Consider the following 15,876-nt stretch of genomic DNA (forward strand, 5'->3'; position numbering starts at 1 on the left):
TCAATAGAACACCTTGCTCACCATCGCTGAGATCTTTAACAGGGCCAAAGAGACTCACGTAACATTTCATACAAAGGACCTCCTATCCAACCGTGCAGAATGCATTCAATGCTGCAATGCCTTGTCAGCCTGGATTTTATGGTTCAAGCTTGCCGGGACTTATTTTGGTGAAAACAGACGCAGACCCAGAAGAAACTTCTGACAGAGGGTCACTTCACCCTCCAGCGGGCAATGGATATTACCATTTCCTGGGAGAGTAGGGTCTAAGAGCTGCAGAGCGGTCCTGAATCTCGGTCGTCGGAGCGACCGGCAACCAGCCGTGGCCGGGCCCGAGAGACAGACTCGAGCCTCCACAAGGCGGGACCTGCTGTGGGAACTGAGGCCGTCGTCATGACACACCTGGGAGCGAACAGGGTGATTCCCCTGAGCCGGGAACGAAGATGGCATCTTCAGGCAGCAGGTCAGGCATCGTGACCAGGGCTGGGACAACAGGCGAGCCTTTGAAGGTGACATTCCCTGCCAACTTCCCAGGTAAACATATAAAATTATGAAGGGAATAGATAGGATAGATGCGGGCAGGTTGTTTCCACTGGCTGGTGAAAGCAGAAATAGGGGGCATAGCCTCAAAATAAGGGGAAGTAGATTTATGACTGAGCTTAGGAGGAACTTTTTCACCCAAAGGGTTGTGAATCTATGGAATTCCCTGCCCAGTGAAGCAGTTGAGGCTTCTTAATTAAATGTTTTCAAGATAAAGATAGATAGTTGTTTGGAGAATAAAGGAAAAAAGGGTTGTGGTGTGCGGGCGGGAAAGTGGAGCTGAGTCCACAAAGGATCAGCCATGATCTCATTGAATGGTGGTGCAGGCTCGAAGGGCCAGATGGCCTACTCCTGCTCCTAGTTCTTATGTTCTTATGTATTACCACCCCCCAGAGATCAAGCATATTATGTTGAGGATCAGGAAGATGCATAACAGCAGTGGCATTGCATTACAGCCCACAGGATCACACCAATCCGAATTGCACTGAAGGTAAATGGGCACCCCATTGACATGGAATTTGACAGCAGAGCGGCGGTCTTGGTCATCAGCTGCCGGATGTTCACCATGATCTGGTTTGGCTACCTATGTGGGGCAGCCTTTAGCCATTGAAGACTCCACCCACGTGACCGTGACTTACGGGGACCAGTCGGCATGCTTGCCCTTGGTGGTAGTCCGTGGTGGAGGATCCAGCTTACTAGGCCGTGACGAGCTGCGCTATTTAAAATTTGATTGGCAATGTGTTTGCCGTATGTACTCCCACGGCCTGGAAGGAATGCTGGCTAAATCCCAGGAGTTTTCGCTGAAGGCCTTGGCACCATTAAAGGCACAATGGCAAAAATCATTGTGGATCAAAATTCACAACTCCGTTATTTCCGCGTCCGCCCAGTAGCATATGCACTATGCCCCAAAGTTGGTGTGCAGTTGGAATACTTGGAGCGCTTGGGCATCACCCACTTCGCCGATTGAGCTGCGCCGGTGGTCCGGTGTTAAAGCCCGATGGATCAGTACAGGGACTACAAGGTGATGGCGACCGCGTTTCTGATCTTGGTCATTACCTGGTCCCTCGCATTGAGGACCTGTCTGTTTGCCAAGTTCAGTGTGGAAAACTCAGCACGAGTCTTGCGTATCTGCAGCTGGTCCTAGATCTGGACTGTCGGAGGTTTGTCACCGTCAACACCCACAGACGGTTTTACGAATACACCCCGTTACCATTCGGAGTTTCATTGGCCTGTGCGATTTTCCAGCGAGTGATAGAAAACATCCTACGGGGCCTTCCTAGGGTGGCCATATGCTTGAACGATGTCCTCATCACCGGGGACTCGGACAAGGAATACTTGGAGAACCTCAGGGAAATCCTCTGACGGTTTGAACGTTTGCCTCCTTGGGGAAAAGTGCATTTTAAATGCTCCCGTGGTCACCAATTTGGGGTATCAGGTAAACAGGCACGGCCTTCACCCAGTGGAAGACAAGGTGCAGACCATCCAACAGGCTCCCATCCCTCAAGGTCAGACCGAGCTCTGCTCCTTTTTAGGGCTCATGAATTACTCCAGGAAATTCATCACCGGCTTAGCCACGCTGCTTCGTCGGCTCCAATAAAAAATAAAATCAATAAATAATCCTTATTGTCACAAGTAGGTTTAAATTAACACTGCAATGAAGTTATTGTGAAATGTCCCTAGTCACCACATTCTGGCGCCTGTTCGGGTACACAGAGGGAGAATTCCGAATTCTCAGCTGGTATGGGAATTGAACCCGCGCTGGTGGCCTTGTTCTGCATCACAAGCCAGCTGTCTAGCCCATTGAGCCCAGCAATTGTTGAAGAAAGGGCACCTGTGTGAATGGGCGCCCCGCCCCTGCACTAGACGGCGTTCCAAGAGGCCAAGCAGCGGCTGTGCTCCGGGAAACTATTCATACACTTTGACCCCCAAAAAACCTTCTCCCCACGTGGGATGCTTCCCCTTACAGCATGAGGGCCATTCTCGTACACTGGATGCCCAACAGGTCAGAGCGGCCGACCGCTTTCGCTTCTTGCACAATTGCCGACGTCGAGAATCACTATAACCAGGTCGAGAAGGAGGGCCTGGCTGTTGTGTTCAGATTGCGGAAGTTCCACCAATACGCCTGAGACCACGTGTTCATGGTCAATGCGGACCACAAGCCCCTGCTCGGGCTGTTTAAAGAGGATCGGGTGATTCCCCCGATTATGACCGCCAAGAAGCACAGGTGGACGTTACTCCTGGCGGCTTATGAGTATAAACTAGAACACCGCCCGGGCACATGGATCCCACATGCCAATGCATTGAATCACCTGCCCCTTTCCACGAGGCTGCCGGCACCCGCCTCAGCCGTGGAAGTGATAGCGGCCCTCCACTTCATGGACTCTTTGCTGGTCACAGCTGCTTGTATTAAAGAAAAGACCCAGACGGACCCATAGTTATCCCAGGCCCGGCACATGGTCCAGTACGGGGCCCAACAGAGAGCTTTGCCCAGCAACCTACGGGCTTATATGACAAAGCTCCCGGAGCTTAGCGTGGAGGATGGTGGTGTGTTATGGGAGTCTCGGGTGGTTCACCCGGAATACGGTCACGCACCATTGCAGCAGGACCTCCACAGTAGACACCCGGAAGTACCCAAGATGAAGATGCTCGCCCGCAACTACGTTTGGTGGTCCAGCACAGACTCCAACATCAAGAAGATCGCCCATCGCTGCGGCCTTGCCAGGAGAACCAGAAGGCCTCAGTTGCTGCTCCGATGCACCCTTGGAAGTGGCCTGGAAAATCTTAGTCCTGCGTCCACATTGACTTCGCCGGCCCATTCCAGGGGGCGACATTCATATGGATGCCCATGCGATATGGCTCGAAGTCCACAAGGTGCAGCCTGTAACCATGAAGCTGACCATGGACCTGCTGAGACATACGTTCAGTACTCATGGCATCCCCAAAGTGTTGGTGTCTGGTAACGGTGCGGCCTTCACCAGCAGGGAGTTTGAGCCGTTCGTAGCTTTAAACTGCATCCGACATGTGCAGATTGCTGTGTATCACCCGGTTTTGAACGAGTTGGCAGAACGGACAGTCCAAATCTTCAAGTAGGCAATGACAAAGCTGACCACCATATCCTGGGTAGCATGGCTGGCCCGTTTCCTTTTTATTTCCCAGACCACCCCCCATGCCACCATGGGATTGGCACCGGTTGGGTTGCTGATAGGACGTTGGCTCAGGACATGCCTTAGCCTCATCATCGCGGACATCCATGCACAGATCTGCCATTGACAGGACCACTCAGAGATGGATGCTGTTGGTGCATGCAGCTGCGCAAAGTCAAGCCTGTGGACACCTGTCGATGTTTGGAATTTCGCCACCAGATGGACCCCGAGCATGGTGCTTAGGGCAACTGGTCTAGTCTCCTTTTGGGCCAGGCATAGGGACATGAAGCTAGCTACCACTTGGACCACATCTGCTGCCGTACACAGGAACCTTTGGAGCTGGCTCAAATGCAGTGGTCCAGGACCAGCCACGGTCTCCATCACCACCTAGATCACCGCCTAGATCACCGCCCAGATCCCAACCCCGATCGTCGTCACCTCCGCCCATCGATGTGAAGGAGGCTGAGATGCCCGACGCATCCTTGGAGCACTCAGACACCCACTCCAACATGAACTCTGGCACACTCGACGTAGTCATACAGCCACTGCCAACAGCGGTGCACTTGCCAGCCGCACCACTCCCGCCTCGACGCTCTGCACCAAAACATTGGTTACCGATGAGATACACACCTCCTGGCCACCCCGATGATGCCAGATGTTCATTGTAATGCCTTGCTGTCGCAGAAAGTAGTATAGGCAGGTGAACCTGCACCTTCCCCTTTATAATTCATGTTCAAGTAGATCTACATCCTAGCCTAACTTACTGACAAATCTTTCCACAAGTAAGGGGCCTGAAACATCTATCTGAGTTTCTCTTCCCAGGTGTAAGGCATAGACTATTTTCTCAATGGGGAAATGCTTTGGAAATCAGAAGCACAAAGGGACTTGGGAGTCCTTGTTCAAGATCCTCTTAAGATAACGTGAAGGTTCAGTTGGCAGTTTGAAGGCAAATGCAATGTTAGCATTCATGTCGAGAGCGTTAGAATACAAGAACAGGGAAGTACTTCTGAGGTGGTATAAAGCTCTGGTCAGACGCCACTTGGAGTATTGTGAGCAGTTTTGGGCCCCGTATCTAAGGGAGGATGATCACAAGAATGATCCCTGGAATGATGAGCTTGTCGTATGAGGATTGGTTGAGGTCTCTGGGTCTGTACCCGTTGGAGTTTAGAAGGATGAGTGGGGATCTTATTGAAACTTACAGGATACTGCGAGGCCTGGATAGAGTGGATGTGGAGAGGATGTTTCCGCTTGTAGGAAAAACTTGAACCCAAGGGCACAGCCTCAGACTGACGGGACGATCCTTTAAAACTGAGATGAGGAGGAATTTCTTCAGCCAGAGGGTGGTGAATCTGCGGAACACATTCCCGCAGAAGCCTCTGGAGGCCAAATCACTGAGTGTCTTCAAGGCAGAGATAGGTAGGTTCTTGAATTAATAAGGGGATCAGGGGTTATGGGGAGAAGGCAGGAGAATGGGGATGAGAAAATATCAGCCATGATTGAATGGCAGAGCAGACTCAATGGGCCGAGTGGCCTAATTCTGCTCCTATGTCTTACGATCTTATGGAAAGGTATGCACTGTCCTGTGTCCTATTGATACCACATGATGATCAGATACAAGATTGTACACTTGGGATTACATTATACATTTCATTCCCTCTTGACACAAAATGACCAAACCCATGTCTTTGGGATATGAACTATGATACAACATGATCTGTTCCCTGAGAAATGCATGTTGATCTTTCATGCTGCTCTAATCTAAATTACTGTTTCTTTCACTTGCTGACACCTCATCAGGGCTGTGAAAACCCACCTATCCACTCCGTTTCGGGGCATCATAGGTCACATAAGGAGCACTCTGTTGGTACGCTGTCGCTATTTGCATCCTCTCCAGTACATGTTCAATGTTTTCTGCCCCATTCAGGGGATATCGCCAATGGGTTGGAGTTATAACAGGGAATTTCAACACAATACCCAACATCATGTCATTACCAAGGTTATCACATTGGTCATACATTTCTGGAGCTGTTCAATCTTCTCAATTTTTATATACTCAGTGGGTGAAAGTTCAGAATCTGTCACTCGTGTTAAATGTTTATTGCAGATTCAATCAGGTTTGTGCCCTTCCTCCAATTTCTCTAAATTATGGTGGGTTTGTTTCACTAACCAATTCCTGTATATCATGCGCACATCATTCTGAGATGCCTTTGTGCTTGTATCTCAATTTTCTAACAGTATGTAAAATAGGATTAGTGAGTTTCCTTAAATGAAGTGTCATTATTAGGTCTTCATATATTTGCTGTTGTACCATAGTATTTCTTTGCTGTAGAATACTTTTGATTTTCAACTTAGCTTTGCTTAGTTCACTGTTATGTTACTAAACTGAACGTGTTGGAAGCCAATCCTGTTGTATTGACTTCTGTTATTATATAATAATAAGAATTTTTATTAGTGTCACAAGTAGGCTTACATTAACACTGCAGTGAAGTTACTGTGAAAAGCCCCTAGTCACCACATTCCGGCGCCTGTTCAGGTACACAGAGGGAGAATTCAGAATATCCAGTCCACCTAACAAGCACATCTTTCGGGACTTGTGGGAGGAAACTGGGGTGCCTGGAGGAAACCCACGCAGACACGGGGAGAACGGGCAGACTCCGCACAGGCAGCGACCCAACCCAGGAATCGAACTCGGGTCCCTGGCGCTGTGAAGCGACGGTGCTAACCACTGTGCTACCATGTCACCCAATTGGTGAACCTGCACCTCCTCTCTCATAATCTGAACTCTTAAAGGCTGACTTGATCCCGTCTTGGTGGAGGACAAGGTCAAGGCTCAGTACACCTCAATATTCTTTTGACAGTTTATAGTACGACTGATGATTTACAAACATCAGTACCTTGCTCCCTTCAAGTTAAATCAATGCTTTCAAATGCTGTTCTGTGACTTTAAAACTTCACCTGTCATGTTGATCACTCAGAGGAATAAATTCCCATGTGTGCTGATGATCAATTCCTCAACCGATTAACCTTGTAGGTTTCCACCTCTTTTCCTAAACACGTTTCTCACAGTGAAAAATTACAGCCCGGGAAATGATTGCCGCAAACCTCTTCTCACTTTTGACTGTGCCGTCTTACATCTTGCACCAATGCCACATCTGAGGCCGTGAATAATCCATTAACATCTGAAGGTACTTCAATGGGGGAAGATTCTGGCTCATCAACATCATCAGATTGTTGACTGAGTTTCACTCTATTGAAACAATTTTTGGGATGAGTATTTCCAAGAGTATCCACCCAGCCATATATGGAAACCCAATGAATATGCAATTCTACTGTTTGAGCACAGGAGTTCGATGATCTAGATAAATAATTTAAAACTTGGATAGAAACATATATTTGTGTGGGCATATTGCCTCTGCCGTCTCTTGACTCATATATTCAAGAAACCACTTTGTTTTGTCTCCATTTCATCTCAAGATTTTTTTTGTAACTCAAATGACAATAGTCCCATGGAATGCAAACAAGAAAACCATGGCCATTTTCTAACTACTGTCCTTTACAAATGGGCTTTTTCTTCCCACTGCCATCACTTGAATGTTAATTGCTGGCCCCCCTTTAAGATGAACATAGACACCAGCGTAGCATATGCCATCTTAATCTGTGCTGCCCTCCTGGAAGCACTGCCACATCACAATTACAACATTTTTGGAGATGTATCATGGGGCCACCCTGCCGCTGGGGAATGTTTAAGCAGTTGGCATAAGAGTAAGGAAAATGGCAATACAAGGCCCTATCCCAGATTCCATCTATGCATCTAGATTATATAAGTGTTATATAAAACGGACATCATGCTGGCACAGTGGTTAGCACAGCTACCTCACAGTGCCAGGGACCTAGATTCGACTCCAGCCTTGGGTGACTGCGTGGAGTTTGCATGTTCTCCCCATGTCTCCGTTTCTCTGGGTCCTCCAGTTTCCTCCCACAGTCCAAAGATGTGTGGGTTAGGTGGATTGGCCATGCTAAATTGTCCCTTAGTGCCCAAAGGGTAGGTGGGGTTATGGGGATAGGGAGGCGGGAGTGGGTCAAGGTAGGGTGCTCTTTCAGAGGGTTGGGCCATACTCGATGGTCCAAATGGCCTTCTTCTGCACTGTAGGCGTTCTCTGATTCTATTCCATGATTACTGGGCCTGAGAAATTTTGAAACCAAGAAAGAGACATTTGGCGCACTATAATTGAATCCCAATGTTTAAATCACGCAATATTTCTTTGGAGTCACTTGCACATCAGTATATCCATTCAATTTACAAAAACGGACTGGTTTTAAACTTTGAAGCAATTTTTCAACTCTGTCTCCCAGCACATGTACAATCCTTCAGCTGGTAGAGAAAGTGTCTTTAACACCCTATTTAAAGTGCAAAGAATTTATGTGCTTTCCACGAATATTCTTAGCAACCAAGTGTTCAGTCATGACAAATGATCTAATGAACAGTCAAAATGATCTAAGCTTCAATGGAGCTATTTGCTTTACGAAGGTGAGACAGAGTATGGAGATAATGAGAGATCAATCACAATGGCTAATGTCTTTGCAAAGATGGTTTAAGTCATATGGTGATGAAAGAAAATTTATGTGAGAACAATGCATGCAATATATGAGGAAATGAACCTTTGATTAACCCAAAACTGTAAGATCTGCCTTCACACCCCTTTCTCTCTTTCTTGATTACAGATGCAACAGTTCACTGTTGTTTCTCAGATAGTGTGCAAACAGAATGAGAAGATCACAGTAAGACCATTGCTATTAAATAATGGACGCTTCATCCATTCCACATTGATATGTTAATTCAAAGAGATTTTTAAAAACCCGAGGGGGTAGAGCGGTGGCGCAGTGGTTAGCACTGCTGTCTCACGGCGCCAAGGACCTGGGTTCGATCCTGGCCCTGGGTCATTGTCCATGTGGAGTTTGCACATTCTCCCCGTGTCTGCATAAGTCTCATCGCCACAATCCAAAGATGTGCACAGTAGGTGGATTGGCCGCACTAAATTGCCCCTTAACTGGGATACAAAAAAAAAATTAGATGCTTTAAAAAAAATTTAAAATCTGAGGATGAGCTGCTGGCTTTTCCAAATATTGAAAAAATATGAGCAGTTATTAAATTGGCCATGTTGTCATGGAACCCTGCAACTCCAGATGCTGCGTATTTCCCCAATCTATTGAAGTTTGCTAATTGGGTGCGTGCCATGGCATCATGGCACCCCATCAGTTGCAGTTTCCCAACCCAAAAAGACCAATTTACATTAATTCACTGTTTCTTATCAGTTTGCTGTTCCTCTATCCATGCTAATATATTAGCTCCAACACCACAAACTCTTATCTAGGGTGGTAACCTTTTATGTGGAAACTTATCAAATGCCTCTTGCAAATCCAAATACAATGCAGCTGTTCATTCCCCTTTATCCACACTGCCTGTTGCACACTCAAATAACCCGTATAAATTTGTCATGATTTCCTCATAAAAGCCTGTTGGCGCTGTTTGAGTGTAGTATGATTTTCTAAATGTCCCCTGCCGTTACTTCCTTAATAACGGATTCCAACATTTCCCAATGAAAGGTGTTAGTCCAACTGGCCTACAGTTTCCTCCTTCCTGGCTCCCTCCTTTTTTGAGTAGTTTTCCAATCCACTGGCACCTTTCCAGGATTGAGGGAATTTCGGAATATTACACACAGTGCATCAACTGTGTGCGATTTTTCAACCCGTGTTAGCCACCAGTGAGAAACGTGGTCCGTGTTCAAAATCCGAAGAGAATCAGAAAACGTGATTCTTTTTGGCGTGATTGGGATTTGTGATTTTCTTCCAGCACTGGATTGACATACTGGAGGAAGAGGAGGAGGAGGAGGCAGAGGGACATGCGGCCACAACTGAGGAGGCAGGGGAGGAGCAGGAGGGGCTGGAGGATGAGCCCAAGGAGGAGCAGGAGGATGGAGGACAGGTGGCGGCAAGGTCCAACATCCCAGGGAGACCCTGTGTCCGTCAGTTTAACATCCTCCCTTCACCCTCCCATCCCCCAAACCACACCCATAATCATTCCGCCCCTCCCTAACCACCTGTTCTCCCTCCACAGATTTGTGTAAGATCACACCAGGGTGATGAGCCTGTGTTGCATTGTCTGCGGGTTCCCTATACATAGAACATAGAACATTACATTACAGCGCAGTACAGGCCCTTCGGCCCTCAATGTTGCGCCGACCTGTGAAACCACTCTAAAGCCCATCTACACTATTCCCTTATCGCCCATATGTCTATCCAATGACCATTTGAATGTCCTTAGTGTTGGCGTGTCCACTACTGTTGCAGGCAGGGTATTCCACGCCCTTACTACTCTCTGAGTAAAGAACTTACCTCTGACATCTGTCCTAAATGTATCTCCCCTCAATTTAAAGCTATGTCACCTCGTGCTAGACATCACCATCCGAGGAAAAAGGCTCTCACTGTCCACCCTATCCAATCCTCTGATCATCTTGTATGCCTCAATTAAGTCACCTCTTAACCTTCTTCTCTCTAATGAAAACAGCCTCAAGTCCCTCAGCCTTTCCTCATAAGATCTTCCCTCCATACCAGGCAACATTCTGGTAAATCTCCTCTGCACCCTTTCCAATGCTTCCACATCCTTCCTATAATGCGGCGACCAGAATTGCACGCAATACTCCAAATGCGGCCGCACCAGAGTTTTGTACAGCTGCAACCTGACCTCATGGCTCCGAAACTCAATCCCTCTACCAATAAAAGCTAACACACCGTACGCCTTCTTAACAACCCTCTCAACCTGGGTGGCAACTTTCAGGGATCTATGTACATGGACACTGAGCTCTCTCTGCTCATCCACACTGCCAAGAATCTTACCATTAGCCCAGTACTCTGTCTTCCTGTTATTCCTTCCAAAATGAATCACCTCACACTTTTCTGCATTAAGCTCCATTTGCCGCATCTCAGCCCAGCGCAGCAGCTTATCTATGTCCCTCTGTAACTTGTAACATCCTTCCGCACTGTCCACAACTCCACTGACTTTAGTGTCATCTGCAAATTTACTCACCCATCCTTCTACGCCCTCCTCCGGGTCATTTATAAAAATGACAAACAGCAGTGGCCCCAAAACAGATCCTTGTGATACACCACTAGTAACTGGACTCCAGTCTGAACATTTCCCATCAACCACCATCCTTTGTCTTCTTCCAGCTAGCCAATTTCTGATCCAAACTGCTGAATCACCCTGAATCCCATGCCTCCGTATTTTCTGCAGCAGCCTACAGTGGGGAACCTTACCAAACATTTTACTGAAATCCATATACACCACATCAACTGCTTTACCCTCATCCACCTGTTTGGTCACCTTCTCAAAGAACTCAATAAGGTTTGTGAGGCACGACCTACCCTTCACAAAACCGTGTTGACTATCTCTAATCAAATTATTCCTTTCCAGATGATTATACATCCTATCTCTTATAAACCTTTCCAAGATTTTGCCCACAATAGAAGTAAGGCTCACTGGTCTATAGTTACCGGGGTTGTCTCTACTCCCCTTCTTGAACAAGGGGACAACATTTGCTATCGTCCAGTCTTCTGGCACTATTCCTGTAGACAAAGATGACTTAAAGATCAAAGCCAAAGGCTCAGCAATCTCCTCCCTAGCTTCCCAGGAGAGTAATAGCCACTCGCTGTGAGGATAGCTCTGATTCCTCAGTATCTGATAAAGTCTGACTCCTGTATGTTTGCCAACAGCGTGCTTATACCCACCTTCATTATGAAGTCTGCACCGGGGGCTTTTGATCTTCACCACTGTGCCGGGGATCGGGGGGAACAGGTAGTTGATTGGGCCAGACTGCTGTGACAGAGGCTTTACATTTATCAGGTGTTAAATGTTCTAATAGTGAACTTTTTAATGCCACAAATTTCCACTCCCCCTAGCTATGGACGTGACCTCACCAGTGCCCACTCAGTTCTCCTCACTCTTCTTGATCTTCCATGGTCCAATGTTACGTTTAGGTGTATCCCCAGGATGCACATCAGAGGTAGAAGCAGTCTGCTGCTTTTTATTCCCTGCGACCTTTGATGCCCTTGGTGGATGTCATCTGGAGGGCCTGGAGTCAGAGTGCCTCAGCCATCTTACTAGTGACATGTGCATTGGCATGCTGCCCAGTTCTGCCCGTGCCTTGAGATGCTCCGGTGTTCAGAGGGGGGATTCAGAAGAACCGGAGACTGCTGTGGTATCCTTGGTGGAAGGCTTCAGGTTGGGCTCCAGCACTTCCTCCTCCCTGGGGGTGCCTGGAGGGCCCTGAGTGACTGCATGGGATGGAGGGGCAGCTGGAGTGAGCTCCAAAAGCCTCTGATTCATCTGGTCCTTCTAGTTTAGGAGGCTCCCTATTGTCTACACCATGGTGTCGCGGTCCTCAGTGATGACCTTCAGTGACTCAGCCATGCTCTGAAGTACCTTGGTAATGTCCACCTGCATCTGGGTATGATATTGAGGCCCTCAGCCATGGTTCTCACAGACTGAGCCATGCCTTAGGCACCACCACTCAAGGTGTGAACATTGTGCTCCAGGTTTTCCGCTGCAGTCACCACCCTGATAGTGTTGGCCTGGGTGTCACTCATTGCTGGCACCATCTCCTGCACCTGAAAGCTTTGGGACTCCACCAATCGGCTTTGCAATCGCTGGAATATCACTGACATCCCCTCCTGAATTTCATGGCTGTGTCCTATAATCTGCATCAGCTCTGGGATAACATTGTCCAGAGGCTTGGCATTGGCTGGGACCCAGCTGAGTCCTGAATCCAGCAGATCTCCAACTACTGTTTCCCTTAGATGTCCCTCCCTCCACCTGATGTGCATCAGCAACTGTGCTGTGATTACCTGATAGTCCTTGTCCACTAATATCACCCACCGAGGTGTATGTATCTGTGCTGGTAGAAGGTGTGGATGATAGCAGTGATGCATTGTTGGTGTAATCCTCGGAGCTCTCCTCCGAGGTGGTCTCTTGGGTTGCTTGAGATGCATGACTCCGGATGGTCTGGCCTCATCAGATGGTGATCCTGCAAGCCAGTGGACATGTGGTCAGTGAAAAGGAAGGATAATTTTATGAGGTATCAACAACTTACTTGAAAAAGGTCATCTGGATGAAGGGGCAGTAGATCCTCACCTCTCTGGCGCTGGCTGACCTCAACTGCTCGCTTCTAGGGAAATCTTACGATTTCCAGGGCATGTTCCTCATAGGGGTTGATGACTCGGATCTCTGGGATTCATCCCCATCCACCCCGTCTTCACCCTTTCCCTCCTATGGGCAATTTTCACCTGTGGAGGCAAAGAGAGGACATTGTGAGCTGCACGTTTGTTGTGTCGGTGGGGAGGGGTCTAGAGAAGGAGGTAGGTGTGAGTCCCACACCTAGACGTGAAGGGGTTGTGCTGGCAGGTGCCAAAGGGTTCTGAGATACAAATCTAAAGATCGGATGTGTGCAGGGTATGAGGTGTCAGCCAGTGGATTGCTGGGGAGGAGGGGGAATGGGTTTGGGAAATTGAGGGGTGGCAGGCAGAACTGATGCCAGGAGAGAGGAGATAACTTACCCTTGCAGCTTGTTAGAGGCTGTTTGTCTTCTTCTGACATTGGATGACATCCTCCAGGTCATGCTTCCCACACTTAGCAGCTGCCACTACCTCCCAGGGGCATTGCTGACCATCCTGCAGGTTCTCCGATCCCCTAGAGGTACCAGGGTGCCCCACCTCTCATCCATGGCGACGCAAATCCTGGCCAGGTCAGTATCCCCAAAGCAAGGAGCAGGTCTCAGTGCTGCCATCCTTATTTCTTGACTGGGAGTGAGTGGTGAAGGAGCACGTAAACGCTGCTATCCCTTGTTAGGGGCGAGCAGCTGAGATGCAAATCCGGCGAATTTGATGGCGAGGGAGCCAGGCATGGCGAGAGTCACATGATGGCACATTTTTGGGACTAAGTGCAGGTGAATACAGACTGCAATCTCGCCATTACAGCTGATGCAAAACACACCACCAAACATGCCCAAAATGACATTTCAAAGTTTTTTGGGTGAATCACACCCGACATTACTGCTGAGAGTGAGGTGCAATAGATAAATGTAGCATGAGGTTTTTGTTTGTGTTTAGAGTTTATGGAGAATACCTTTTAGGAAGTTTAATGTATTAGTTGCTTACTAAGTAATGTTTAGCTGAAGTTGATCTTGGTTTGCTTGTTGCAGTAAAAGTCTTCAAGCATGAAATCACTTGCGAATCTTCAGATTGGTCACTGGGAAATACAAATATCTTTTTTTAAAATAAATTATCGGTCTCTATGCGGATCTCAACAATTTTTTTTGTTGCAAATCTTACCATTTTGCTGTGCCAATTTCTAAAGTTGCTACTCTATACCTTATCATAGAATTATAGAATTTACAGTGCAGAAGGAGGCCATTCAGCCCATCCAGTCTGCACCGGCTCTTGGAAAGAGCACCCTACCCAAGGTCAACACTGCCACCCTATCCCCATAACCCAGTAACCCCACCCAACACTAAGGGCAATTTTTGGACACACAGGGCAATTTATCATGGCCAATTCACCTAACCTGCACATCTTTGTACTGTAGGAGGAAACCGGAGCACCCGGAGGAAACCCACGCACACATGGGGAGGATGTGCAGACTCCGTACAGACAGTGACCCAAGCCGGAATCAAACCTGGGACCCTGGAGCTGTGAAGCAAATGTGTAATTGTGCTATCCACAAGGCTACCGTGCTGCCCCACGAATTCTCTTTCTATTCCTCACCTCCTTGCTCAATATTTTCATCTCCATCCTCTTATCCCAGTACATCTCCATTGAGACCTCTTTCTTTCCTGCTTACCCAATCTTATTTCCAATCCTTTATCTCACCTTCTTCACTGTTCCATCCATTCTTCTTTTCACCTCAATCAGTATTGTCAATTCATTGATTGGTCATGCACGGATATTTGATATCATCAGCAATAATCAAAAGGTGGTTTCATTGATTCAGTGGCATTGAAGATGCTGAATTGCCTATTTCCTTCAGCGTTTCCTGTTATTGGCGCTGAAGACTAAGAGAGACATCAGGCTTGAACCAATGATCCCGGCATTCACCTTTGCTTTATTGATGAGGAATCCCAGTGTCTTCCCAGCATCTTCGTGCTTGAGCGCACCCCGTATTCAATGTTACTGCAAATATGGATAGTTGTAGCAATGTAGAGCAATAGCAATGGCAGAGAAGGGGAGCTGTAAGGTTGTAAGGCAGTATCAGCCACGTCGAAGGAAGGTGATATGTGGCACAAAATCAAAGTCTGACATGGAGTATTCAGGGAAGGGGTTTAGGTAAGAGAGGGAAAAAAGTCAGAGAATGAAAGAAAAATGTTAACACTTGTTATTTTTTCTTTGTCATAGCTGATTGCATAAAATAAAATTTCTTTTTTTACCCAGGACACTGAATACACCACAATGCCTTTACCGTCACAATTTTCCATTCTAATCTCCTTAACCCCGGCCACTGTTGGAGGAGATGGGACATCTGAGGATCAAAATAAGTCAAAATTAAAAGACCCAACTCCATTGAGGATTCTGAATCGCACAACAGTTAGTTGAGAATCAAAGATTATTCGAATAAAGAGGATGGCATAAAAGGCAATTTTAGATGACTGCAAGACTTCTTTCAATGCAATGTAAATTTAGCTGATACAGGCAACTTTTAGTTACAATTAGTTAGCAGGTTCGGTTAAAAGAATCTCCAATGCAGTCCATAATTTGGCAATGAAGAAAACGCTCAACACTTTCAAAGTACATCAAAATCTACAAATATTCTTCAGCATCCTTTTTGGGGCTGTTGAATATAATTTGCAGTCAGGCACAAATCTTCAGACATCCTGGACTGACCACCGCCAGCCACATCCCATAAATTAATCAGAAAAATACTTTTTCCCTCTGCTTCATTGGGACTTAAAAGTGGGCATAGAACGAGGAACTGGTCTGTTCCTCGCAGCTTCCTTATTAGTGGGGTAGATTACAAATGATTCCCATTGCTTTTAATCATCCTTTTAGTCTGGCTGATGCTAAACATCCCTCACCAAAACTGAATGGCATGATATAAACTGCAAAGACAAATTAGTCACAAATACAATACTCCAATTGGTTATTATTCACT

The 15,876-nt window shown here is 47.1% G+C and overlaps 1 long non-coding RNA gene across 2 annotated transcripts in view; it reads left to right on the forward strand.

The window, feature by feature from the left end:
- Window positions 1–15,353, forward strand: part of LOC140385987 (uncharacterized) — a 72,470-nt gene extending 57,117 nt beyond the window's left edge. Inside the window, exons 5-6 of one of the 2 annotated variants that reach the window (XR_011933506.1) lie at window positions 14,317–14,435; window positions 15,159–15,353. This is a non-coding gene — a long non-coding RNA (uncharacterized lncRNA). The remainder of the gene's footprint in view (window positions 1–14,316; window positions 14,436–15,158) is intronic. The other variant, XR_011933507.1, reaches the window with a different exon arrangement.
- The last annotated feature ends 523 nt before the right edge of the window (window positions 15,354–15,876 follow it).

Source organism: Scyliorhinus torazame, chromosome 11 (assembly GCF_047496885.1).
Source record: "Scyliorhinus torazame isolate Kashiwa2021f chromosome 11, sScyTor2.1, whole genome shotgun sequence".
NCBI classification, from domain to species: domain Eukaryota; kingdom Metazoa; phylum Chordata; class Chondrichthyes; order Carcharhiniformes; family Scyliorhinidae; genus Scyliorhinus; species Scyliorhinus torazame.